The sequence below is a fragment of the Oxyura jamaicensis genome, chromosome 2 (assembly GCF_011077185.1).
Source record: "Oxyura jamaicensis isolate SHBP4307 breed ruddy duck chromosome 2, BPBGC_Ojam_1.0, whole genome shotgun sequence".
Lineage (NCBI taxonomy): Eukaryota > Metazoa > Chordata > Aves > Anseriformes > Anatidae > Oxyura > Oxyura jamaicensis.
In genome coordinates, this window is record NC_048894.1 from 89576835 (window position 1) to 89602577 (window position 25743).

Sequence of the window (25743 nt, forward strand, 5' to 3'; positions counted from 1 at the left end):
GCCATGGTGATGACCAACCTTCCACTGCTTTAAGTCCGTAAGTGTATTACACTGTGTGTTCTGGATTTAATTACAGAGCTGGAAAGTAGCGCTAATAATGTTGCACAGTTTTGTCTTCTCCCTCTGTCTGATCCGCAGCTAATTAAAATAGACATTAATTAATATGTGCTTTGGGGTTCTTGAACTTTAGGTGATTTAAGTGTTATAAATAAAATATTATAACTTATAGCACATGGATCACTATGAAAGAGTTTAAATTAATGTCACTAACTAAAATGTGACTGATCTTTAACGCCCTGCATGGTAGGGAATGGAGCACCTACATCTCCATGAAGAAGTCAGTTCAGCTGTCAGTCCCTGGGCTGCCTTCTCAAGCCAGCTATGGAAGGCATTTGTGGCAGAAACTGTCCATCTTTAATCTTGCAACCTTTTTATGGTGTAAAGACTTCACCTTTTAGTCAGGTGCTTCACAGGCTAGTGCTGGTTTTATATCTGCTCTATATAAGTTGCAGGTTTTGAGTATGGCATTTTTTAATGGCTTTGTGCTTTTAGTTCTCAATTCCACAGCATCTATATCCTCTTGTTGGGGGTGATACATGGGAGATACCTAAAAATTCTGAAAGCATTTTTACTAGCTTCACAATTGCTTTTGTAAGTTTTGACTTTGTACCCATTGCTGCCTTTTTATGATGGTTAGGATTAAGCATGTGAATTGTCAGCAAACTAGACCTCTTGGTCTTGTATACTTATTAAGAAGAAAAATCAAATGGGCAGTAAAAATGGTGGTGAATGTTAATAAAATCTGTCAGTAATAGGTATATGCAAGAGTGAAGGCTCCATTAGTGTTAAATAGGGAAAGTCCTGGTCAAATTGGATGGCTTTTAAATGATCAGCACAGTGGTGCAACCCTTATACACCTTATGGATGACAATGTCTTCTCCCTCACACGTATGTGGAGAGGAAGAGGCTCGCCTCCTTGCTAGGAGAAATCTCCTGCAGATCCCCTTCTGACAAATCTTTAAGTCAGACAGTCCTTTAGCTTTCAGGAAAAGGTTAAAGATCTGCTTTTCAAAATGACCCCTCTGTTCTGGCCTTCCACCCCCATGCCCTCTATACACATAGTAAAAGCCTTCTGTTAGAAAGGATTCAAATCAAATACTCTGGCTACTCACAATTTTGAATGTGTCTGGATTTCTAGACTGCTGTTGGGTGCTGATTCCTTCTTATAATCACCATGGCAGCAATACTTAACTCATTCTGGTGAAAAAAAAAAAAGCAAAATAATAATAAAAAAAGCTTTTTAGGCACTTTGTCTATGAAGCACCATACCAATAAAAAAGGAAGATAAATTTTGTAATTTATTTCATGACAACACAAAATTGGAAGCCTGCAATCAGTGGGAAGTAAAAGCTTTCAAAAATAAAGCTACAAGGTGATAAGTTAAAATTGCTGGTTGTCACATCTATCCTACTGCTTTTATCCATAACTGCTCTGTTCCTTGTATAAAAGTGTGGCGTTATTAGCATCCACTGGGGGCCTTCAGATGCCATAAAGACCTTGGGGCTCCCAGGTTAATGACTGGTATTAATTACTACCGATGTACAAATTTCTAAGGCTACATACCAGTTGCTATGTTTTATCTGAGGGGTATGTAAAATTCCAGCCTCTTACCTCATTTCATGTCACTGGCTTCAGCACTGAGCTTTAATCTAAGACAAGGCTATTTACAGGTGCCATGGATAGCTGGATTTGTGTTTGACTGCTAAAAGGGTCAGAGCTTTTGCAGCAAAATGGGCCTTCCCACAGGCTTCCAGGGGAAAAAAAATGGAGCTGCTGCTTTGGTTTAGCCTCCCCTCTGAAAGCACAGTCATTCCAGCTCTTGCAGAAATGAAGGAATAGGGTGGTTAATGGCTTATATGAAGGATAAGGAACAAATGTACAACTTCCCAGCCTTTTTCCTGGCCCAGCAGTCTCTCTCTGTATTTTCTTGCATTTGAAATACAGCCTGTCTCTATGCTGCTCTTCCTGAGCCCTTCTTTAGTGCTATGTTTGCACAACCAGCCATTCCTTGGAAGGTTTGGAGCAGCCATGGGTACCGTCTCCCCGATGGCAACCCCATAGGTTGGTCCAGGCCTGCAGGCCTTCTTGGAGCAGGCTCCAAGGGTTGCAAACAGGCACTCTGATGTTTTCTCCTCTGATGTCCTTCATGCTGGCGGACTACACTCTGCAAATATCCATCAACATCTGCTTCACCACCATGCTGCAAAACCATTTTATTCCGTAGCTCCGTTTATGAGTTACCAACTGCATATGTGACAATGCTGATAGCCAGTGGGCTGACACTGTGACTCCTCACTGGGTTAGCATTGCCTCATTCTGTTCTTCCCACAATAGGTAGATGACATGTGAAACTCCTTGCCAAAGGGCATGGTAGGTATAAAAAATTTAGAAGGGCTGACTGAAGCTCACAAAAATAATCTGCTAAGCATTACCAAATACATACAACCAACATTCAGGTAAGAAAGATCGTGAGCTAAAATCATTAAAGACAGATAGCTGACGATAAATAGAGAAGCAAGAAAGCAAGAAGCTTCACATACAGTTGTCTTGTTCTTACTGTTCCAAAAGCATCCATTTCTAGCCGTGCTTTGCTGATGTTGTTTTATTTTTTATTATTATTGAGGCACAAGAACAAAAGATTGTCAACAGTCCTAGGAGCAAAAACTGTGTTCAGAGATCTATCAATGTCAATTCTAATACAGCAGAGTGAGACAAAGGCCTCCCTGCTCTACTGGAGTGGAAAGGTCTTTGGTCTAGCCCACTATGGCTACTACTTACGGTGTTCTTTTATGTATCTAGAATGGGAATCAGAATCACTCTGTTTATCTGTTACCCTCTTTATTGTTTTCCCTGTAGCACAACTAAATTACACACACAGAGTATTAAAACAGCAGCATCCAGGACAAAAAAAAAGTAACTCGAGCCTTACCCCCACATCTCATTGACAACTGAAGTGCTCTGATAAGTGTGAGTTAGAGGTCAGTGACATCTTGAACCACAGCGTTGTCTTGAACAGTAGTCTTTTCAACCAGAAGAGGGTGAAGCAGACCCCAGTGCATCTTTTACAAAGAATTTTGTGATGTTTTCCCTGTGATTTCTTCAATGAAACAGTATGAGAGGTACAGCTGTGGGTTTTAGGTATTTTGTCCAGTGCATTTTCTACCGGTAGAAATTTAATAGAATCATTTTCTGCCTTTGAAATACCAGGTACCATATTGATCTTTCTCTTATAAATGCTGTTATTATGGGTTTTGATGCCTCCCTGCTTATAACAAGACAAGGAGATTTGTTGTATAGCATGGTTCTGTATATGTTTTGTAAATGAGCATAATTTTGAAGGATGAAGATTGCTTTTCTTTTTCATTGAGGTTTGAGCTAGAAAACCAGTACTTACAGGAGGAATAATTTTTGAACATTTGAACCCCAGAGAAGGTTTTTATTTAATAGGTAATTTCGCCTTTATCTGCATTCTTTTATGTGGGATTACAAAGGTAATTTATCTGTCTGAATACTAGGACAGCTACAGGGACTAATTTTACCTGACTATTTTCTCTTAAGGAGAAGTACAAGTCCTCATTTACCTAATATTAGCATTCCCTTTATTGTAATTTTTGTTTGTTTGTTTATACAAATACATTGCTTTACAAATTTCCCAGACCTCCATCTTCTCCCACCTCTATAAGCAGCATTTCCTAGGCTGGAGATGAAGACTTCCCTGGGTGGAATGACAGGTGACATTTTATATATCCAAACCCTCAAAGATTATTTAAGCACAGATTCTCCCATCGAAGCTGACGGGGCCTTGGTGCCTGTCAGTTCCTAGACCTGCTACACCAGAGCACTGGCAAAAACTGGGGGTGTATGGCTCATTGCCAGCTCCCTGACAAGGGCCAGATCTCAACATCACTTTCTCCTGCTGTATCATAAGCACCCACAATCCACAGGCGGTGCTGGCTGTGAAGCATGCTACATTTCACATAAGGACAGCCCCAGACTATTATGAACTTCTCTTTTACTCTTCCTTGCTTTCTCTCATACATGCATAGCTGTAGACCTTGTCCATCTCTGTCCTGTCAGCTGACTGAAGGTAGAAAATAGTCAGTGCTCCAAGTTTGTGTCACGTCTCACCAGAAACATCCCTGCTGTCTTTTGGCATCCAGCCCAACTGTAAGTGCTGGACAGACTCTGATCTAGGGCTTGGCCTGTGCTGAACCAAGCATTTTTAGACTGCTCTGACCACCATTTACAGTCTTTTAATTAGTTTTCAGCCAATTCACTTGATTTACTATAGGATCACATGCTGTAGTCTAGATTTACTCAGAGACACTTTATGCAGATAACATATCTAGTCTGCGTAAATGCATGACATTGATTAATCTAAGCCATTTTAATTAACCTAAATACAAAGTCCGACCAAAAGATTTTTTGTTGTTGCTATTGTTCTATACTGACACATTGCAGATGAACTAACAACACTTGTAGCAACTAAGGACTATGCTGCTGAATGATTCCTGTACGGAGTGTATAGAATCTCAATTTCTTTGTTTTCCTTTGACTTTTTCTTCCATCTTCACTCCCGCAGCTATCTGTGGGAACCTTGTGTTTTGTTATCTGTTCATTTCATTCTCAGTATTGAAAACATGATGTCCCTGATGCTGCCCAAAAGCAACTTTAGCCTTAGGAAAATGAGAAAAACAATAAACAATATTCAAGAGATACAGATGAGTGTATTTGATCTATCTACATCACTTTGAAAGGGTTGTTTCCAAAGTGGATGCAAGGATGATGTCTCTTTCTCACCTCCTTCCATGCAGCTGCGCTGGAGGCAGGCAGTGGGCAATGGGCATGAGCAGGCTGTGGAAGCCATGCATAATGCGCTGGTCTTGTGAAGGCACATGTTCTGGAGGGCATTTCCCAGCTGTTCCAGCGAATGTACTTTCAGCCTGACCCCCCGCACCGTGGTCATATTTAGTTTTGAGAATATTTAAGCCTCGAGGATGCCCTTACTTACCCATGGTCTGTGTCAGCTTGGACTTGTTATTTACTATTTCTGCATGACTGTTCTTCTTTTGCAGCTAGCTGCAAGAATAGTTATTGAGGTATATGAAGTACTCAAATACCGCACTTCAACAGTCTGAACTTTAAAAAAAAAAAAAAAAAGCGGGTGGGGAGGAGGGGGAGGGGAAGAAACAAACATAAACCCAAGCCTTGTATGTTATTCCTTCCTTATGTGAATGCATTTGTTCTCTGAGACAGCTGGGTGTCCGGGTGGACAGGATGGTGGCATAGTCTTTTATGTTCTTAAGAACTGGAAGGACATACCTGTGCTCTTTCGGAGTCAGAAGGAATTTGCATGAAAGTTTCACTGAATTTAAAAATAATGAACGACATGGAGGAAAGAGCAGGATGTTTCTGTCAGCCAGTTTCACTGTGCTGTTATCTGCCTTTGTCCTTCACTACCAAGCAAATGTGATTAAACAGAATACTTGTGCTGAGCAGATAGGTTACAGGCATGTCCAGTGCAAACAGTTTGTTACTAATTTGCCCCTTCTCCAACATGGTACAGTGGGACCTGTTCAAATGCAGGTACTGTTGTCAGCTGTAGGTGCTTTAGTAAATGGCTACACCTGTGTGCATGAATTAGTACAGGCACAGTTACAGCCTAGCATGCCTAAGCAGCAACCAACTACTAACCAATAAACTATTACTAACATGTGTCCTGCGGGTAGGATTCTGGATGCAATACTTGTACAGAGTAAAAAATGACTATATTTTTGTTTGTTCCATAATTTGGTATGTTCCCACACACTTCATCATTGCTGGCGCTTGTGGAAAATAGAGGGATAAGAGCTAGTGGCATTAGAAGCTGCTGCTGCACTAAATTTGGTAGCAGGAGCCCACAGGGGTTTGCCATAACATTGCTGGCAAGTCATTGTGTAAGCAAAAATTATCAGCAGGGGTGTTGTTCTTAAATGTATGTCAGTACCTGGGTAAACACACAAGCCACAGCCTGGGACTTAGCTATGCTCCTTCCGTGGAAAAGAGGCTGGGAACATGTAGACAGCAGACCCCCTCCTTGACAGGACATTTCCAGCTGATATTCATTTCACACTCCTAAACACACTTTCCAGGCTGGTGAATGAAACAGAGGTTGGAGAGTGGAACATAGATATATATACATATTTTAATCTTGTCCTTTCCCCTCCTTTGTGAATTTCTTCAAGGAAAGAGACTGCAGTCCCAAGTTCTGGAATGGATCCAGCTATCAAAGTTCAATGGTGTAGTGGCAACTAACTGCTTTAATTCAGTTTGAAGTTGGAGTAATTTAGCAAGAAGGGAATGTATCGCAAAGAGCTATTGAATCCCACACATACATTAGACAGCAAATGGACTGTACATTATTATTATATCATTTCAAATTTCTGTCAGTTGTGCTGTGGGAACAATTTTTTCATATACAGTAGTTAATTCTGGAAGCAATAGTTAATGCTTTGTACTGGGGGGAAGTAGCAGTGGACAAAACCACCTACAGAGCCGCAAATTTAGAGCATCTATAAATCCATCATCGGCTCCATTATTCACCATGTTTCAATTACATACCACAGGCAGCACTGACAGGAGCTTAAGAGTGGATATGGAAATCAGTTTCTGGGGAGGTGAGTTTATGGGCTTTATTCGTGCTCCTGGTCCCGAGGCGGGCTGGGAGGAGCTGCGCATGGCCGACACCTCTGAGGCCTGGTTTGTGTCACCGTGCGGCCTGCGTCCAGCCCTGCCTCCTGGTGCCCCTGGACACCAGCTCAAAACCTGCAGACATCAGCAGATGCCCACTCAGAGCCAGTTTTAAAATCTTCTTTTCATTGTGGATTCTGCCCCACGTTTTGTGTATAACAGAAGATAAGCTGTGAGCAGCAGCACTGGCAGACATAAGATGCCTGCAATAGCTGCCTAGCTCTCAAGGAAGCACTATGCAGCAGCACATCCCCAGCCCTTGGAGACATCTGTCTGAGGGTCACTGTATCAGCAAACAGCATCACTAGAGGAAATTTTTATGTTGGTCCACTGGTATAGCCGCATGCCTTCCCTCAGCATTATTTCATTTCATTAATTAGGTCAGTTTTAATAACCAACCACCTAAGTCTGCTTTGAAAGCCGGTGCCCATGAGGCATCAGAAGGAAGGTGTTAAGTGTCTACGAGTGCAGGTGCAGGTACATGGGAGTATTTCTGTAGGAGAAGGACGGCTCGAATCACGGCTGAATAAGAGATGCCAAAAAAAAAAAAAAATATTTGCAGCCTGTCGTAATGACAACAGCAGCATCCTTGTGCATCCTCAGCCCACAGGAGCAGGAGTTGTGTCCGCAGGAGGGGACACAATTTTCCTCTTGACCCAACACTCCACTCTTCTTGGCTCCTACAATAGCTATGGTCTTGATTGATTCATGCATTTTGTGCATGTTTGCTGTGCAGATGGAGAGCATGCAACTGATCTTTTGACTTTAAGGCTTTCTTTATAGGCTGACACAGGATTTGGACAGATTCTCCAGAAACACAGTGGCCAGAATGATTGAAGCCATCAAGCATAACCAGAATAAGAGATATCATGGGGATATGATGCAAACGTTCTCAGTTCAGTGGTGACGGCTGTCAGTAGAAGCCCCAAAATAAACACTTGATTTGTTGAGTCTGTAGGCATTTTTTGGGCCTGTTTCCAGAACTCAACATACACAATGAAAATAGTTAAGCAACCTGCAAGAATTTGCAAAGTCACAATGTATGAATTGATGGTAAAAATGTGAAGGCTAACTTCATAGAGACAAAATATTTGGAAAAATCATAATGGATACAGAAAAAAAAAAAATCTTTAACAGAAGGGAATACATCTAAATCAGCATGGAAAACAGCAGTAGTCTTTAGTATTTTGTCTGGTGGTACAACACCAGCTTAACAGAGTGTGAAGCACAACAACCCATCCATGGCAGTGACAGGGCATTTCCATGCCACGGATTGTATGCTCCAGCAGGAACAAGACATATCTCCCAACTTATCCTTGGATCACAACTCTAGAGTAACGTCTGTGTAGAGCAAGATGCGTTGAATATGAAGCCTGAAGGGAAGCTGCTTAAAATAAAGTCCAGATGAGACACTTACCCTAAAGCTGCAAGAACCATCGAAATAATTGCTAGCTCCTTAACCTTTCAAGAAAAAATTAGCTGAACTGTAGAAAATGAAGGATTAAAAAGTGAAGGTGGGGGGGGAGGGGGGGGAGGGAGAGAGAACTGGGAAGAGAAAGATGCTTTTAATTTGCAACCTGCTCTCTTCATCAGAATTACTTTAGGATAATCAGGCAGATGCGGATGTTTCCTCAAAGGTAATGCTTGAGTGGTGAAGGTAAAATGCGATGGTTGGATAAAACACGCTTGCAAATTTGACAGGTTACATTATCTTTTATTGACATCTGAACAGAACTGCCGGACTCTAGAGGCTTTATTTTTGCATCAGCCTCTTTTTTTTTTTATGACATCTGCCATCTTTAGAAATTAAACAAACTTTTTATTGTAGAGTTTTAGCAGATTATCTCAAACAGACTTGACTGCTTCCTGATAAATTATGTGATATGTGATGTACCTCTGACTTTAACCTGTATTTTTTTCTCCTTTTTTTTTTTTCTTGTAAAATCATTCAAAATAATTTATTAAATTTACTCTGTGTTATAATCTAACTTTGATCTAGGAGACAATACCAAGGCGAAATATAAAAAGATGGATTATAGTTCCTACATTAACAGACTTGTGCCAAAAAAACCCTTACACTTTATGAAATGAGAAAGATAAGAACATGAATTAATAATGCTTTAACAGCAGTGGCACAAAATCCTTGAACAGTAATGCTCCAAAACTACTCATATTGATTTAAAATCTATATTTAAGATGGTTAGGTCTAGAATTCCCCCCTTCAGCCACATCAGATATAGATTTTCAATTTACAGGATTGTTTTAAATTGCAGTCTTTAATTCAGAAAATACCCTACAAAGCTTTTCATGTTTAAAAGTAAATTCCTTGCCTTTTGCTCTCTCAAATTATTCTAGTTAAAGTTTAGCAGTCACCATTGATAAATGGCTGTGCATGACCATGTGAAAGCAGAGCTGCCACATGTTCTGTAGAGGGCTTGTCCCACGTTGCACAGTTATAAAGCTTTGGAGCCTGGAATGAGGGAAATCCCACAGTGAATACAGATTAGAAAATGATTGGTCTCATGGAGAGCTTAGGGTCACCGAGGGCCAAACTGTGCCTGAGGTGATACGTACCTATTGAGTACAACAAGGGCTTGTGTTCATGAAAGGGCAGAGTTTGTCAAAAGTGCTTTGCTAATAATAAACAGAGATTGATGGTCTTAAAAATAAAGTTAGACAATTCTTCACTTTATATTGAAGTAGCAGCAACAAGAGAATTGATTATTGCTTTCTTGCATTTCAAAACAGTTCTTGAGGACTTTGCTGGCAGTTTGCACTGTTCATTCAAAGGGAAAAGATTAGAGCCTGCAGCACCATTAATGTGCTAATATGTAATTAGTACAGTGTCACCTTAAGCACCAAATTAATTCACAGTGGTTAGGTAAATTGTAGTGTGTACTCACGTTTATTTTTCTACAAAATGATTGAAATTTTTAGCGTGTTCCAGTGAGACTGTCCTCTCCCAAGAGTAAGATGAACTGGTGTGGAACAGATGTGAAATTTAATTAGAAGAACAAAAGGGTATTTGTCACAAGTCCAAAAAATGCAACAAATAATGGGGGCTGGGACAGAAAATTGATTCCAAGAGTGGCAAAAAATGTCTCCCTTAACTAGTAACAGTAATGGGTAGAGGAGCCAGTACAAAAATCCAAAGGGAAGTGCTAGTTTACATTTAATGGCTTGAAGATGAAGACAAATCACCCTGGCTGAAGTTCAAATTCACGTGGTGGCTTCAACATCCCTGTGATTTGTTTCTGAAACTGGGAAATAAACCCTTTCCCATTTTGAGTCCAGCCACACCACCAAATGTTAATGGTAGATTTGGTGGTGGAAGGCAGAGTTCCTTTCAAGCCTCCAATTTAAAGGTGGGTCTGACTTGTTTGTGGGATCTGGAATGCCACCTCCTCACCCCCGGGGCAAGGACCAGTGAGATACCTCTGTAGCCATTTGAGCAGTTATATCTGTTCTTGCTCCTTATGCAGACCACAGAAATAATGACAGCCTGGCTTATGATATCTCCACTGATTGTTCTCAAATGGCTCACTGTGGATTATGCAGACCAGCTCAGCAGAGAGGCCAAACTTGAGTGAATGTTCATGGTGGCTAGCCACACCAGTTTCCCACTCCTCTGGGCAGAGGGAAGTGAAATGCCATGCAAGAGGTGATTTGCAAACCTCTCCCTTGCTCTCCATCCCATCACTATTCATCAAGACTCAGAGTTTATAGCCATGGAGTGAAAGATGATTGTCCTGTCAAACCAGGGAAAATAATCCTTAGGAATGAGCAGGTTTCCCATTTATCCATAAATCGACTTGCCCCTGTTGGTAGTATAAAATGAGTGAAAGGATGTGTTGGATAGAGCATTCTGCTCTCTATGTGAGACGTCTCACAGAGCAGACAACCACCCTGTTCCAGAGAGGCTTGTGAACTCAGAGTGACTTCTCTCGGAAATACCTTCAGTGAGCAAAAATGAGGAGACACAAAAGAAGGAAATATAGACTAATTAAGCAGAATCTTCTCTAACCCAAACAATTTTATGCTTTTTCCACAGGGCATCAGAAAATCTTTAAGGATGCAATTTCAGCTCTAGCCTTGAATTTCCTTGCTGTAATAGGGATGGAGTGAATCTTTTAGCTTCATCTGAACATAATTTTTCTGTAAAAAGCAGATTAATTCTGGGTCTCAAGTTTCTAGTACTCTGTGTTTTGATTTCCTTTTAGTGCCTATATAGGTACAGCTTAGGGAATTGGTTAGACAGATGGAGTTTGGCATGATTTTTTATTTTTTTTTTCACACTGAATGTAAAAATGATTTTTTTGTTGTTCTACTATGCAGCTGAGATAAGAATGGCAGGTGGCTGGAAATAACTAATTTCTAGATAAATTGTATCATTCATTGCAAAACTCTCAGAATACATACATACATACAAAAAAAAAAAAAAAAAAAAAAAAACAACAGAGGGGGTCTTCAAGTTGCAGACTAATGGCTGAAAACTTGTTGCGTTAGTCATTGGACAACCTTAAGAGCTATGTTATTGTCAAACATACATTCTTTTTGATGCCCTCATGTGGAAAGCTCTTTTAATTTATAGCTTTGTCCTTTGCCTAATCTGATCTGTGACGAGTTGAACTGTACTTTATTCCATGCGCGATAAGTCTGTAAATGAACAAAGCTGATAGCTGTGGGTTTTATTTGAAGTAGATAGGAAAGTTTTTAAAAAAATTAAAAATCTTTTGAAGAGAAGTTTGACATTTTAGAGCTAACAGCTTATGTAATTTACTAAATTCTATTAATGTGAGTACTTATCATCAGAGTGCCTGAACAGGCATTCAGTGGGTCACCTTCATAAAAATAGCAGCTAAGTACACTTAATTTCATCTCCTGCTTCTTCGAGTTTGTTTGGAGAAGCAAAAGTACCAAAGGAAGTAGTGACAACATAAAAGTCATATGTAAAGAGTCAGGGACAAAATAACAATAAATCTGCCAAAGATATTTTGAACAGAGATAGCAATAATCTTGTCTTGTATACCTGGCTCCAAATTGCTGATCTTTATTGTAATGCACAGCAATGTACTATACTGGGCTGACATTTATAAAAAAGGTCTTTTCAAGCTCTGCCTCTCAAAGCATTTCAGCTGGGAAAGAATATTAAGTCCACAAGGAAAAGAAGACAAGCAAGTAAATACTGTGCTCATAAGAAATTCAACAACAGCTCTGAATATTTTCGTTAGCATTAATTTATGATTTGAGATGAGCAAGCAGTTAAAAAACAAGCAAAACAAACATATATATATATATAAAAAAAAACCACCTCGTGCTGTCCTGTGAGTATCTGCTTAGATACATAGGCATATTTCAGTTTTTTTGAACCAATTCAAGGGATTGTTTCCGTGGAAATTTGGCATGAAGATTTATTAGCAGAAACTATTCTCCCCAATGCCGATTTCAATTGTAAGTTTGAATGTTTACCAGAAGTAATTTCTTGAGCTGCGTATCCACAGTGTCAGTTAGCTAATGAGGCAACTAACGTCATCAGGAATAAGTCTTACATGGCTTATATAATTAAGAAACGCAGTGTGATTTGCAGATATTCACAACTCCGTACAAGTGATCTGCAAACCTGGAATTATTAATTATAAAGGCACTCATAAACAACTGTGCATAACAAATTTAGAAAAGTTGTGATCCCTGTAAGGGCAATTTGCAAACAAGAAACAAAAGGCAGAATTTGTTTAGACATGATTAGGAGCTAATTATTTGCTTAGCTTTATTTGTCATTGAAAGCATAGGCGCTGGCAAAGTTTCCAAGGCTCTGAGCCTCCAAGTTTTGGAGATCTTGCTGGGAAAACAGTCAGGCTCATTTACTCTACTGTGAGCTGGTATGGCTTTATGGAGGTCAACTACATGGCAACTTTTAATTCCAGGTCTGAATTTGACCCTTCTGCCCCAGGTTGGCGGCTACTTGGGTGTTATTTTCCATTTGCAGTGTTGACACTAGCAGCCGCACACAGTGTTATCTGCTTGCTGTCCACAAGCACCTGATTTCCATTCTTCTCTGCTTCTCTTTCACAGATTGACACATAGGTTGAATTCAAAAGTGCAGGAAAAGAGCTCTGTCTGCGAAAGGAGCCTGCACTCCAGAGGGTTTGCTCTAAACTATTGTGAGACCTCCGGCTACAACACAGGACATGGGAGCTTTTCTGAACCCTCGTGTCTTGTGTTGCAGCCAGAGGGGCACATCTTTTCAACTGAGTCTGAGACAAGTAGAAGAAACCAACATGAAAGAGATGAAAAGAGAGTGAGAGACAGGTACGGGCATGGGACTTCACTGAACGTCTGAGAGAAGCAGACTCAGGAATGTGATCCTTGGCATTAGCCTTTGGAGCTTGCTCCTAGATCCAGAGATGTCAGATTTCTGCCAGTTCTTGCATGCTGATTGAGAGATTTGAATCAGGTAGTAAAAGTTGTTGTGTTTACAATGCCACTGGCATTGGTCTTTTTGTTTCTGTGAGTTTGACTAGCATTACTGAATTAACCTCTAGATGGTTTGCAGGTATTTCATGAACTGCCCATTTGAAACTCAGCTCTTCGGTTTCTGTACTTCAGCAGTTGTGGGCATGAGATTTCAGGAAGAATAGAGTTAAGTAACCTCGCATACTCTGAGCAGAGAACATGCCTGTTCTTAGCTTTTTTTTTTTTTTTTTTTTTTTTTTTTTTTTTTTTCTCACTGGGCCAACTTTTCCCCTTCTTCAAGATCTGACTTCAGTGTGAGCCCAGCTCGAGGAGGTGCTGCAACATGTTTCCTGTGGTTTGGCTTAGCTTTGCTGCTTGTTCAAAATATTGCATGCCAGTATGTTCCATCTAATCAATTATTAATGTTTACTCAACTGAACTCTTCCTTTTTAATACTTCATTAGACTGGATATACTGGGATATAACGTTTTAAATATCTGCATTTAAAAATGCTTATGCCACTGAGATACCCAGAAGGTGACTTTGAATTTGTATTTTGGATTGTTAAAATAACATGAGAAATTAAAAATGTTCTGGTTCCAGTCCTGCCATTTTCTACATCTTGTAGGAAGCAGCAAAGACGTGTTGACATGTCTTTGCAACAACATGCGACAAGAAATATGGCTGAGTTTTGGGATAAGGTCTGAAAAAAATTAGATTATGTTTCCAGGCTGTCTATGAACATTCAGACTCTGTCCCATTCTGTATTCTTCAATTTCAGTGGCAATACACACAAAACAAAGCTCTTCTCAAGGGATTAAGAACAGCAGAAGCTGGTCCTTGGATTTCATCACAAGAGTGATTGTTTTAGAAGATTCCCTTACCTGATAAATAATGTGGTTTTGTAGTCAGTTTTAGATTGCTATTTCCCATGGGACAAACAAAAAAGCAGTTATAAGAAAGGTAAATAAATATTCTCACCTTCACTTCTCTGATCAGACTCAGTGTTTCCTGCACAGTTTGTGTAGCTATCATTTAAATGAGAGTGAGCGAGCTTTCATTCAGCAAGCATCCTTCTAGTTCAGTGCTGCTGGCTTAGTTTTCAACGCCATTCACAGTATTCAGTGTGATCTTTTGTGCAAGTCAGTGGAAAGAATTTGCAAAATAACGCCTGGCAGACAGATGATCCAGTGCCGTCCACTGCCCCACTGGGTTGAAAAGCCCAGTTGTCACCTTCCCTACCCCTCACATCTCTTTCAATCCCAGGAGCATGAAAGCTGATATTTGAAAACTCGTGTGAGAGAAATTGAGCATCCCACTATTCCACTATTCTCAAATACATATAATGTTCAGAAGTTTTCTGAGGAAAAAGGGAGTGAGAAAGGCTTCCCGGTCCCAGTGGAGGAGAGAACCTCCCACCTTGGAGGAGAGAACACTTCAAGAAAAACAGGGATATGTATGCTTGTGTAGAGATGCGGAGGTCTGGGTACAAGTCCCTGCAGTTCCACTGGCTTCATAAAGCTACACCAGCTTACTTCAGCCCGAGCATTTTACTAAGGGATTTCCCCCCTTTTAAAGTATCCCATACAGCAAAAGTTCCAAGAGTTTTGCAACTATTCAAACTCAAGGATGTACTTTGGGGGAAGGGTGAGAGGTATTAGTGATATGCATTAAAATTCTTTGCTTCCTATTGCATACACGAAGCATGTATGCACTAGAAACACAAAGCAAATAGTTTGTCAGTAAGATACCGTGTGATAGGGGTATTTTTTTGCTCTGGAATCTACCAGCTAAACTGTACCAGTGAATAAGATTTTTGGAAGTAGTTAGCCATCAGACTGTAGCCAAATCCTTGGTTTAAAAGGAAAAAAAAAAAAAAAAAAAAAAAAAAAACAGTTAAGTATAGTTTAATTTTTTTTTTCCAGGAAGTATTATTATTATAAACTGTAATTAGTGGTTTTAACCCAGCAGTATTTCATTTCTCTTACAGGAGAAGAAGGTTCCTAGCTGAGTATCTTTGTTAGAGCTGTCAGTGTCTGCATTCACAAAAGGAAAAGAGCTGTGATCAAAAACGGGTAATTTCTTGGCAGTTTAGGTGCACACCCTGCCAATCAAGAAAGCCTAGGCCTCCTAATGATATTAAAATAATAGAAAATGGAATTTTGTCAAACATTCAGGTGTTTTTCAGAGAACCCATTTGCTCAAGTGAGAAGTTTATTTGTTGGTGATGGCTGAATATTTAATTACGGTAGCTGTGCTAAATATCACTGCTGGCACTTGAGATAGATTTAGCTCTGTCTCAGAAAACACAGCAATTAAAATTCAGCACTGTAACATAACGTAACTGATAATAGGTATAGGGCTGAGGAAGGCTTGAGATTTTGCCAAACGTGCTATAGAAACCATAGATGAAGCATGAAAATGGTAGATTTTTCTGCCTCTGCTAGTCAGAGCCCTTAGTCTGCTCCACCAGTGCAGCATGCAGCAGATTTTCAAGGGGATGTAGAGGAGTTAGGTGCCTCTGACAGTAATGATCGCTACAGCATTAGTCTTGCTGTCTATAATTTACCTGCTTCGTAAGTTTTGCCTCAAATAATGAAATGAAACTTAGTCCTGAAACTTAGTCCTGAACAGACCCATGGCATTGCGTTCAAAGGCTCTTTTCTTTCTCCTGCCCTTCCACATGCCATGTGCATATCTCATGTGAATCCTGAACGAGCGTGGGGTTCCCACTTGGTTTGGCTTCTTGAACAAATCAGCATCAGTGGACACAATCCTGATAGCTCTCCCCGTAGGGGCTGTGATTTCATATAGTACTCCCAGATGGTGATAGAGGAGGAGAGTCCATGCGGGTTGCTAAATCTAAAAGTTTATCCCAAGCATGCCCGAAAACTCAACCTGTTGAACTCTATCAAGGCCTGGACCCTAAGACGGTGCCAGAAGAGAGCACGCAGCAGAATGCAAGCACATCACTCCTGGATGTATTTTTAACACTGCTAAGTCATATTCAGGAAAGCAAACACAGCACATCTTCAAGGGCAAACTGGGTAGGCAATGTCTGCTTGGCACATACTGTCTAACTTTGCTGGAAGAAACCTGATTTACAACATGTATGGAGAAAGCCTGCATTGTTATGGGCTCTGAACTTCCCAGGAGTTGCATTAACCTTGAAAAAGCGATGTAATGAAGAAGTATCCTTGTCCTCATTTAAGCTCTGTTTATGCTTTGAAAGTCACACACAATTCACTGAAAGAGTTCCTCCATCCCTCCTCAAACAGGGAATGTATTGATTGTCAGAGCTCCAAGCTGACAGTATGAAGAAGTGACTTACCCCGTTGATCCATACAGCAGTGGCAGTGGATAAGTTCCCTCAGCCAGTGAGCCGCTTGGAAAGCAAAGGGGCTGGTCATGTTTGCGGGCTGATTCATCCTGTGATCACTGTGTAGGAAATGCTAACAAGACTGGCAATTTATTCAAGCCAAAAAAGAAATAGAAATAAAATTAAAACTCTTATCTTTCATTTACAGCACCATTCTTAAAAGCCCCTTTCTTGCAGTGTGTTTTTTAAATTGAATTATTATACACATGTTGTACATGTCTTTATTTTCACTGAGAATTTAATTGACAAAAAGCTCATTTTCGACTGAAAAAGATGGCTTTGCTGGAAGCATAATAAGCCATGCACCATTAGGCCTGGTTATAGTCAGAAAGGAGCAGTAAAAATGTCACCTCCTAGCTCAGGTCATCTTCCTGAGAGGATCACAGGTGGTGTTTGTTCACTTTACTGACTAAAATAAATCTTATTTCCCTCAGCTGTGAGGACAATGCTGTTAATGGAGATTGAGCTGGGCTTCGGGCTGCATCCCATATATTCAGCAGAGATTAATTTTATTCTTTAATGAAGAATGTTTATCAGTAGTCACGGTGCAGGGGAAGCATCCATTAAGAGCCCTGGGTGAACTTCCAGTAGCCAGACAAAGAAAGTGCTTTTGCAAAGCGAGCCAAGTCGGAGAGGAACCAGGAACATGGTGCCTGTCACCCAGCATGTCTGGGCGAGCAAGGCCAGCCTGCTGGCATCCAGCCTGCTGGCGTCCTTCCCGCAGATGAAGGACAGCAGCAAGGCAAGGTCTCGGGAGCTCTTCTGTCACCCTGACACAGGATCTGCCCCTAGTCCCCCTGGGAGCAGCAGGGCGAGACACACCGGGGTCTGTGGCAGCAGGAAGGGCCAAGGAGATCCCTTTCCTCTTTGTGCTGGCCTGCAGGGCTAGCTGGCCACGGGAGGGCATTTCCCAAAGCTGTATACAGCTTTTAAAGGCACTGCTGCAGTTGTTCAAGTGCTTCTCCCCTGCTTCTGCTCTCCACAGATGAGGTGGAGCTAGTGGCAGCAGGGAGATGAGTGGGACCTTGCGTGCGATGCCAATGGCTCATCTTTTCCTTGCCATCACAGTGCCAGGGAAGAGCTCTTGAACATACAGGGCCAGAGAGGGTCTGTGGGTCACACAATGTGGTTGCAGCAGGAAGGGAGCGTGCTGGAATTTGGGCATCTAGTGCATGGCAGAGGGTAGAGATGCTGAGGACAGACCTTAGTGCTCTGAGAGGGGTGGGGGGCAGACCCTCAACCCCCACATCTACACTGCCTACTTCTCCAGGAGTCTTTGCGGTTTGTGCTTGTACCAAGGTACTATTTTGGGATCAACTCCATAATTGTTTCAAATGCCATTGGCCCTCAACATCTGACTCAGGAACAAGAAACCACAGTCTGTGCTGTAATTAGAGAAAGTGGCTGGGGCTGTTTTGGGTTCTGAAGCCATGACATTCAAAAAAAAAAAAAAAAAAAAAAAAAAAAAAGGAAAGGAGAATGGTGCAGAAAAGGAGAGAAAATCAGTGCAAGTGTGGTTGTGTGCATGTGTACCCTCCAAACTGTGGCCTGGGGGATCTGGGAGCTGATCCTATCAATGTCTGTTGCCCTCATATTCATCCTGAGCAACTTCTGCGGAGGCACCTGGCTTGCCATTAGCGTAATGGGTCATGAACCTTTGTCTCCCATCTTTTCCACATGAGCCATTTCATTTTCAAAGCTGTTGCAAAGCTGCAAGTTGAATTTGAGTCATTCACAAACCTGGCTCCGTTTACCTAGGTCACCCCTCCCTCCCGCATTGGCAGCATGGTGTTTCACACCGGGTTGTTCAGGCAGCGCTGCAATTCAGTGTTCTCAGTTGGAGCTTGGTAATAAGCACTGGAAAAGGCAAAGGCATTTCTTTCCACCCTGCTAGCAGGGAAGAAGCAAGGAGAAGGAAAAGGCACCGAAACGACAGGCACAAATATAGGTGGTGTGCACCCATCCGATGACGAGCAAGCAGCACCCAGAACAGATGGAAAACGCTCCCAACACCGTGACAGGACAGGCTTCCCTGTTCCCACACGTGGCACAGCATTACAGCTATGACTCGTACGGGCATCCTGAAGGAGCATCAAATCCAGCTGGCAGGAGGCTCCCAACTTTCCATGGTGTCAGCCTCCCCAGAACGAGTCCCATTGTGCTGCCTGGGTGTCTGCCAGGCAGGAAGAGGCAGGGTTCCCCTGCAGCCCACCAGCTGTGTGCCTGCAGCCATCAGGATATTTTCTGCTGTGCATCAGCTCACCACAGCATTTATGTGGCCATCTCTGTCCTAATCTCTCCTTTTTGCTTGATTTTGTCAAAAAAAAAAAAAAAAAAAAAAAAAAGATAAAAAATAATAATTTCTTCCTTGCTTGGCCTTGCACGGATCCTGCCCAGAGCAGGAAGCCAACGCTGAAGAACTGTCAGGTGCCTGCTGGCTCTTCTGCTCTTTCTTCATCAGTGGGCTCCAATATAAGCAAGTTAATCAGCCAAAACACTTTAGCACCCAGCCATGTGTACACTGCTGCACAGGCTAGCTTATATAGTAAGGGCTGACTATAGTAAGGGCTAAGAAAGGGCTTGCAAACTATTTAAAGGGGTAGTCAGTATCTCCTGCTACGTGCTGCCTCCTTCTATGCGCAGATCCATCCACACAAATTACAAGAAGAGCTGAATCACTGCGTTATAAATAGACTCACTACTTATTTTTTCTCCCTGAAAATAATTTCAAACTGAACATGCCTACTCTATTCACTTTGAATTACTGTGCCTAAGAAAAGAGAAGACATTTTCTAACTCTTTCTAGTTTCCCTATTATTAGTCTCACTGTTAAAAGCCTTGACTGTTAGCCTTTGGGATGCAAACCTGCTCCCGTTTAAGTCAATGTGAGTTTTATGATTGACTTAATTGGAAGTGAGATTGAGCCACTGGGCATGTGAGTGGTTTTGTGTAGAGCTGGAAACAAAATAATAAAGGAGACTGAGGCAAAATGTGGTGCCATTTTTTATTTTTTATTTTTTGCATCTAAGCAATAACCCAGCTTTGCCCAGCCTGCCCACAGTCATGCCAAAAGGGAAGCCTAGGCTGAAAGGAAGTGCTCATAATATTATAGCTTAATTAGTTTATGGGAGAAAAATGTTGAAGGGGAGAGGAGTTCCCATTGTTTTTTTTTTTTTATTATTTTATTTTAGTTTTTGTCATTGCTAAACTGACTAGCATTTTCTGCTTGATGCTAACTTAGCCGGAGTCCTTGCCCTGTTCCTCTGCAGCCTGCCCAGGTCTCTGCTCCCTCTTCAAGCCCAGGTTTTAGTTTAATGACTGTCATGCTGGGTACCTCTGAAAGCACAGAAAACACTTCTTTTCTGTGTATCTAATTTGCCCATTATTAACATTATCCCCAATCTTTTAAGTAGCTGATTATTAAGCAAAGAAATAGCAGTGAAGCAAGGAAAGAATGTGATAGGGAGATTTACTGTGTGGGAGGCAGAGATAAAATTAGATTTCTTTAAGCTGTGTAGTACAGTTATTAGGAAGTTAGGCTAATTTTTCAAGAAGCTGTCACTTAAATAACCTCATCTTATTATTCATGCTGAGGTATTTACTACAGAAATTCTTTCCCCCAGGTCATCGTCTTTTTCCAGTAGCAGAAGTTGGGAACTCAACAATTGTTTACGTGCCCGAATAATGCAATGCCATGTTATGGTAATGCATATAGTAGATTATAAAAGGATGTGATTTAAAAACACTCTGCCAGTGCTAGTGAAATTGTTTGCTTGGCCTCTTTTAACGTTTTCACCATCTCTCTCTACATTTTCAATCCACAATCTCTAAGTAGAGACAGCAGTAAATTTCCCTTCCCTTGATTTGTTCTTAATGCTGCTTCTCATTATCTGCTGCCTTTTCTAAAGGTGTTGAGCAGCTCCAGTGTCAATCCCACTGACTGCTTACAGCACCCACTACCTCCACCACCACAGGTCTCAAGGTTTTTTTTCTCTTGGTTGCTTGCTTTTTTCCCCAGCTGTGTTCTGTTGCACCAACCTCAGTGTTGCTCCCTGTCCTGTGCTGTGGATAAATTTCTCAGACTGGACTTTTGACTAATCTATGGGCTCTTACAAGCCTGTGTAGCTCTTAGCTTGGAGCGCTTTTTCTAAGTTGTGAACTGTCTCAAAGAATCTGTGGGCTAGCCAGTCCCACAGCTAAGTTCCCAGACACTGTTTGGCAAAAAAAAAATTGTGTATGCTTCTTCCAACATAGTGTCTCCAACTCTACCCCTCTCTTGTGCTTTGCTTTGCAGGACTGTCTCAGCATCAACTCCAGTTTGGTGGCACATCAGCCTGCGTGCTCCTCCTGAGTGTCTTGGTGAACCAGGAGAGTTCTGCAGAAGCTCACATGGCTTTTTACCACAGATTCAACCTCTCAAAACTCAAGGGGACTTTGAGTCTACTAAGTATGAGGAACTTAGTGGAGAACAGCAGCTTATTGTTTATATACCACAAAACACAATAAAGGGATTGAGTAAGGAAAAAAAAAAAAAAAAAAAAAAAAAAAAGGTTTACTTGTTTAAAATGAGAAGCATATGAAATTCAAGGTAGGCAAAACATGTCCTTAAAACTTGGATACTGTTCTAGTAGGGGAATGGGAACCCTAGAGAAGATCCCTGATCATCTGCTGAGGATGTTACCTTCAAAACAGCAACCAGAAAAATCAGCCTTTAAAGCAACCACTTTGATTCATAAAAATAGGTATAAAAAATGATAAGGAAGCTCCAAGACTAGACCAAAAAGGATGAATATGACTGGTTGAGGCTAGGGTGGCACATTTTTGACAATTCCAAAAACAGGACAAGAGGAAAATATTGTTATTGGGAAATGTATTTTTCTTTGAAACTTCATACTGCAGAGTAATTAAGTAGCAAGTAGCATGAAGGAGCTTGTTTTCAAGGTGGGTACAGAACTGGTGGAGAGCTAATTTAGGACAACATGCTACTGATGTACGTACAGCTCTTCTCACCTCTACCAACTGCTGCTCTAATTTTACGTGCGTTCCCTCTTCCTCCTTCCTCTTTTCATATGTCTCCTCTACTTTCTCTCTCTCTTTTTTTTTTTCTCCCTCCCCTTCTTCAAACAAAGCAAATACACACTCTTTTTATAAGTACTTATAGGTGAGGCAGCAGACTTTGAACCCACCTGGTAAATTTGCATGGCAATTTCACAAGACCATCAGGCTCGTCTAATTCTCAGAAGCATCTGTCCTTAAAAACACTTGTAGCAGAAGTGACATTGTAAACAAGACATGCGTCCCCAATGAGCAAATGAAGACTTTCAGAAACAAGTTTCATTCAGTAATACACGTCAGCATTCAGTCAATTGTTTTCTTAACCTGATTATGGCATTGTGCTTTGTGAACAATAAACACTACTTTCATTTTGCTCTTTTATAAGAAAAGAAAACTTGGTGGTAGGGAATTATATCTTGGGAGTGCAAAGGCAGTCAGGAAAACTGCAGCTGGGACATTGATTCAAGGCAGGGTGCCTTGAAAACATCTTTCAGGCTGATTTTTGTCTCCCTTGGTGAGCTTGACCTGTTCCTTCAGGTTTCTTCTGCTGCAGTACGTGTGACTGTAGGACAGTAGGAAAACCTCCTTCTCCATCACGTGAAAACAAGTTTCCCCAGTCTCCAACACGCACACACACTGTCCTGCTCCTGGATGAGCACACCGCACACTGTCTGGGGCTTTCCAGATGTCAGCCAGTTGTTTTGGCAGCTGTGCATCTTCTACATCTTTCTTCTTCGCCTGGCTCTCAAGGTGCCCCAGATGCTGTGAATTTCTTTCCAATGTTCCAGGTTTGCCTTTGTGTCTCTGCACAACTCCCTCACAGCCTTTGAGCATAACTGTTCTGCCTTTGTCCCAGCCCTTTGCAAAATGTGATTAGTAAATATTTACCTGGCTGAGAGGCACACTGTGAGGCCTGGGGGCTGGCTCTGCAGTACCTGCTGTGATGTGAAATTCCAGGAGATAAGGAGGTGAGCTTAACTTCAGCAAACCTCAGACTAATTGAGTGACTTTTTAAAAATTGCAATACGAGAGCACACAACTTCTGTAGGGCTCCAATATCCTTCTGGGGGCTGTATTAGTTAGATGGAGCCACATGCAGCATCCATCAGAGGGTATGTTCATTACTGTTGGAGCAAGCTGACCCTCCCTTCTTATTTATGCCCTACAAAGTGTAAATTTCAGAAATGAATAGTTGATCTACTCTCTATGCAGTGACACATTGCCCAAGGCCAAGCTTTTTTTTTATTATTTTTCCTGGAGTATCTGCTTGCTCCATCGGATCATGCCCACATACCGCTATTTCAGTTCCTAACCTAGCAATTATCCAGCTACATGCATGTGCAGCCAGCACACCGAACACGACTTCCTCCCCGGTGAGTTAAATGAAACTCAGGTATCTTTTTCCCTCCTTTTATCAAATTGACCCTTTGTAAATTATCCTGTATTTTTTTTTGCTTTGTGATTGAACTGTAGCCATTTAGAACTATAAAGATAAATCCTTTTAAACCCCAACTTTCTTCTCTTGACAGTTTGCAATTTTATTTTATTTTTTTAATGACTAATTAGCCGGGGGCTCTGTGGATAAGCTGTTGGCTTTAGTGCCTTGCTTCAGGACCCCTTCCTGCTAAAGAGTAAAAGGCAGAGAAACTGCAATAGCACTGCTCAGCATCAGTTTTCCCCCCACTGGAAATCTGTCACTCACCTCTTTACCTCTGGGCGTGAAGAAAAAGAAGAAAAGGAACAATATGTGGGAGAAGTCCATGGTGTGTTGTCTGGCAATCTGCCATGCTAATGTTTCCTTCACTGGGAAGCAGCTGAAAAGAGAAAGGACTTGCTGACTTGCTCCTCATGCCATCCACGTGTCCATGGTCAAGCAGAAGTTGCCACGCAGTGGAAAACTAAAGCTGGAACAGGCAGTAAGGTAAGCAGAAGCAGAGAGAAATCCCACGTCAATATATGGAGGAAAATTGGTCAGCAGAAAGTTCTTGGGAGGTGCTGGACACCCGCCTGGGTGGGAGAAGACGAAGACCGAGGGTGTCACCTGATGGCACTGGGGCAGAGGGGCCGGGAGCCATGGGGGTGCCTCCAAGGAGCCCTGCCTCCGGCACAAGGCCAAGAGTGCTCTTGAGTAGAGGATTTGAACTCGCAGGGCTCCTTCCAAGCCTCTTCATCTGATGGGAAAATTTTCAATATCATATAGCAGTGCCTCTGTGAATTTTCCTCTTTCTTCCTGGGGTAAATGGGTGAAAGGAGTCGGCACAGGTTTAGACAGTGGCACCCGGTGTGGTGAGGAGCTGCTTTACATGCTTTACATGCAGTGGGCTGTTAACTAATTAAACCTCTAGGCTGAGCAGTAGCCTAAACATTAGTTGAACATAGTTAACAAAACAATGATACTTTACATCCTAAGAATAAATAGAATTCCAAGGAATTATGAAGACGTATTGGAGAGTGGCTTGGAGATTTGTAAAGGTACCTGTGTGTTTAGGTGATCACCCAATAGATTAGATAGATCTAATCTTGGAAAATATAACAGTCAAAAATAAATAAATAAATAAATAAATAAAAGAAGAAAACTATTAAAAAGGGAAATGTAAAGTTTATCTTTAAAGGAAACCCATATAGTCAGCTCTGGCATAGGACTAATTTGCACGTCTTTAGGAATTTAAAATTATTTCTTCTAGTTCATATTCACCATGATTATAAGATGTATTTCAGAGGAAGGAAAACATTTAAGCAAGGAAATGAAATTAAGCCATTATTTACTTTTTGGGGGTCACTTCCATTTGCAGGAAGAGTCCTTGGAAAGAACTAATCTCCTCTCACTCTCTCCCTTCCCACCACCCCTATCTGTAGTAGAAATATTCACTGTGACACAGATGACAGTACAAATACTGGGGTTCAGCTTAGGCAAGTGAGATATCTAGATAAATTGCTTTTTCTCTCTGGGGATTAAAAAAAACAAACATGCATTAAAAAGTGTTATTTAATGCATTCCACACTGGAGGAAAGGTGTTTTTCTAAGGGGGCTGTTGTGGTATTTCCAAGCCACCCTGCCTGTTTTATTCTGTGTGTTTATTTGTTTGATATAGCCACTTCCTATTCTAATTTAATTTCAAGAAGCAGCAGTTCCTTAGGGAGATCTATTGTAGGTGTGATGACTGCAGACTTTAAAAGGAAGCCACAGGTGATTTCAAGAGATGAGATAAACTTTCGAACACATCAAAATCCTTTTGGATAAAACATTAAGATGAGTTTGATTTTATCACGGTTTTCAGCAAATGCCCAGATTAGCTTTCACACTGCCTGGAAGGGCATGGAGGCCCGGGGTTTGCCTTTGCAAATCTGAGGACATGGGCCAGCTGGCCCTTGGTGTTTGACTGGGAAGCTGAATGTTTCTGGGTTTGGATACAGCCCGCATTTCTCTAGAGCTATACTTTTTTTTTTTTTTTTTTTTTTTTTCTTTCCATTTGGAAACTTAGTCCAGGCAGAATTTGGAGATTTTGGCTGTTGGTCAGGAGTTTCTGAGTGATACACAAATGAGGTTCGCCTGTAGGACAACATTGCACCTCGTGGTGCTTCACAGATGGCTTGTGGCTCTGTGGTGAGGTTTTGAGCCGTATCAACCCACCCAGTTAATGAGAAGAGAGGGCTGAGGTGCTGTGTGTGTGTCCAGGCTGTGAAGGACAGGTGAATCTGCAGAAGAAGCAAGACCTGCACTGAGTTCAGAGACTGTCTCTGGAAAGCACTTTAGCTGGGCCTGGAGGAGTTTCTCACCACCTCTGTCAGATATACAGATGGCTGTGAATGCCTGCACAGGACACATCCACGCATGTTGCACAAAGAGAAAACATCTAGTCCCATTTCTAGCAAAGATTAAATGACAACATCAAACACAGTCTCAAAAAAGCAAGTGTCTGGGAGGTAATATGTCTTCTGTGTTTCCTGCCTTGGTTCTCTGCTGCAAAATCAAGGCTACCTCTGCAAACAGCAGGCTACCAGGAACCTAAAGGGGCAGTTCCAGAGAAAGCCTAATCCCCCACTGGCTAGTGCTTGCCTTTTTCTGG

At 41.5% G+C, this 25743-nt stretch overlaps 2 long non-coding RNA genes across 4 annotated transcripts in view; both read left to right on the forward strand.

The window, feature by feature from the left end:
- LOC118161117 overlaps window positions 1–16783 on the forward strand; it is a 45457-nt gene extending 28674 nt beyond the window's left edge. The window contains exons 3-4 of one of the 3 annotated variants that reach the window (XR_004747863.1): window positions 12862–13243; window positions 16038–16783. This is a non-coding gene — a long non-coding RNA (uncharacterized LOC118161117). Of the gene's footprint in view, window positions 1–12861 lie in introns of all 3 variants that reach the window. The other 2 variants (XR_004747864.1, XR_004747862.1) reach the window with 2 other exon arrangements.
- Window positions 16784–18965: 2182 nt separating this feature from the next.
- On the forward strand, window positions 18966–24668 carry LOC118161118. The gene is made up of 2 exons (XR_004747865.1): window positions 18966–20323; window positions 20916–24668. It is a non-coding gene; the product is annotated as an uncharacterized LOC118161118 (long non-coding RNA).
- The last annotated feature ends 1075 nt before the right edge of the window (window positions 24669–25743 follow it).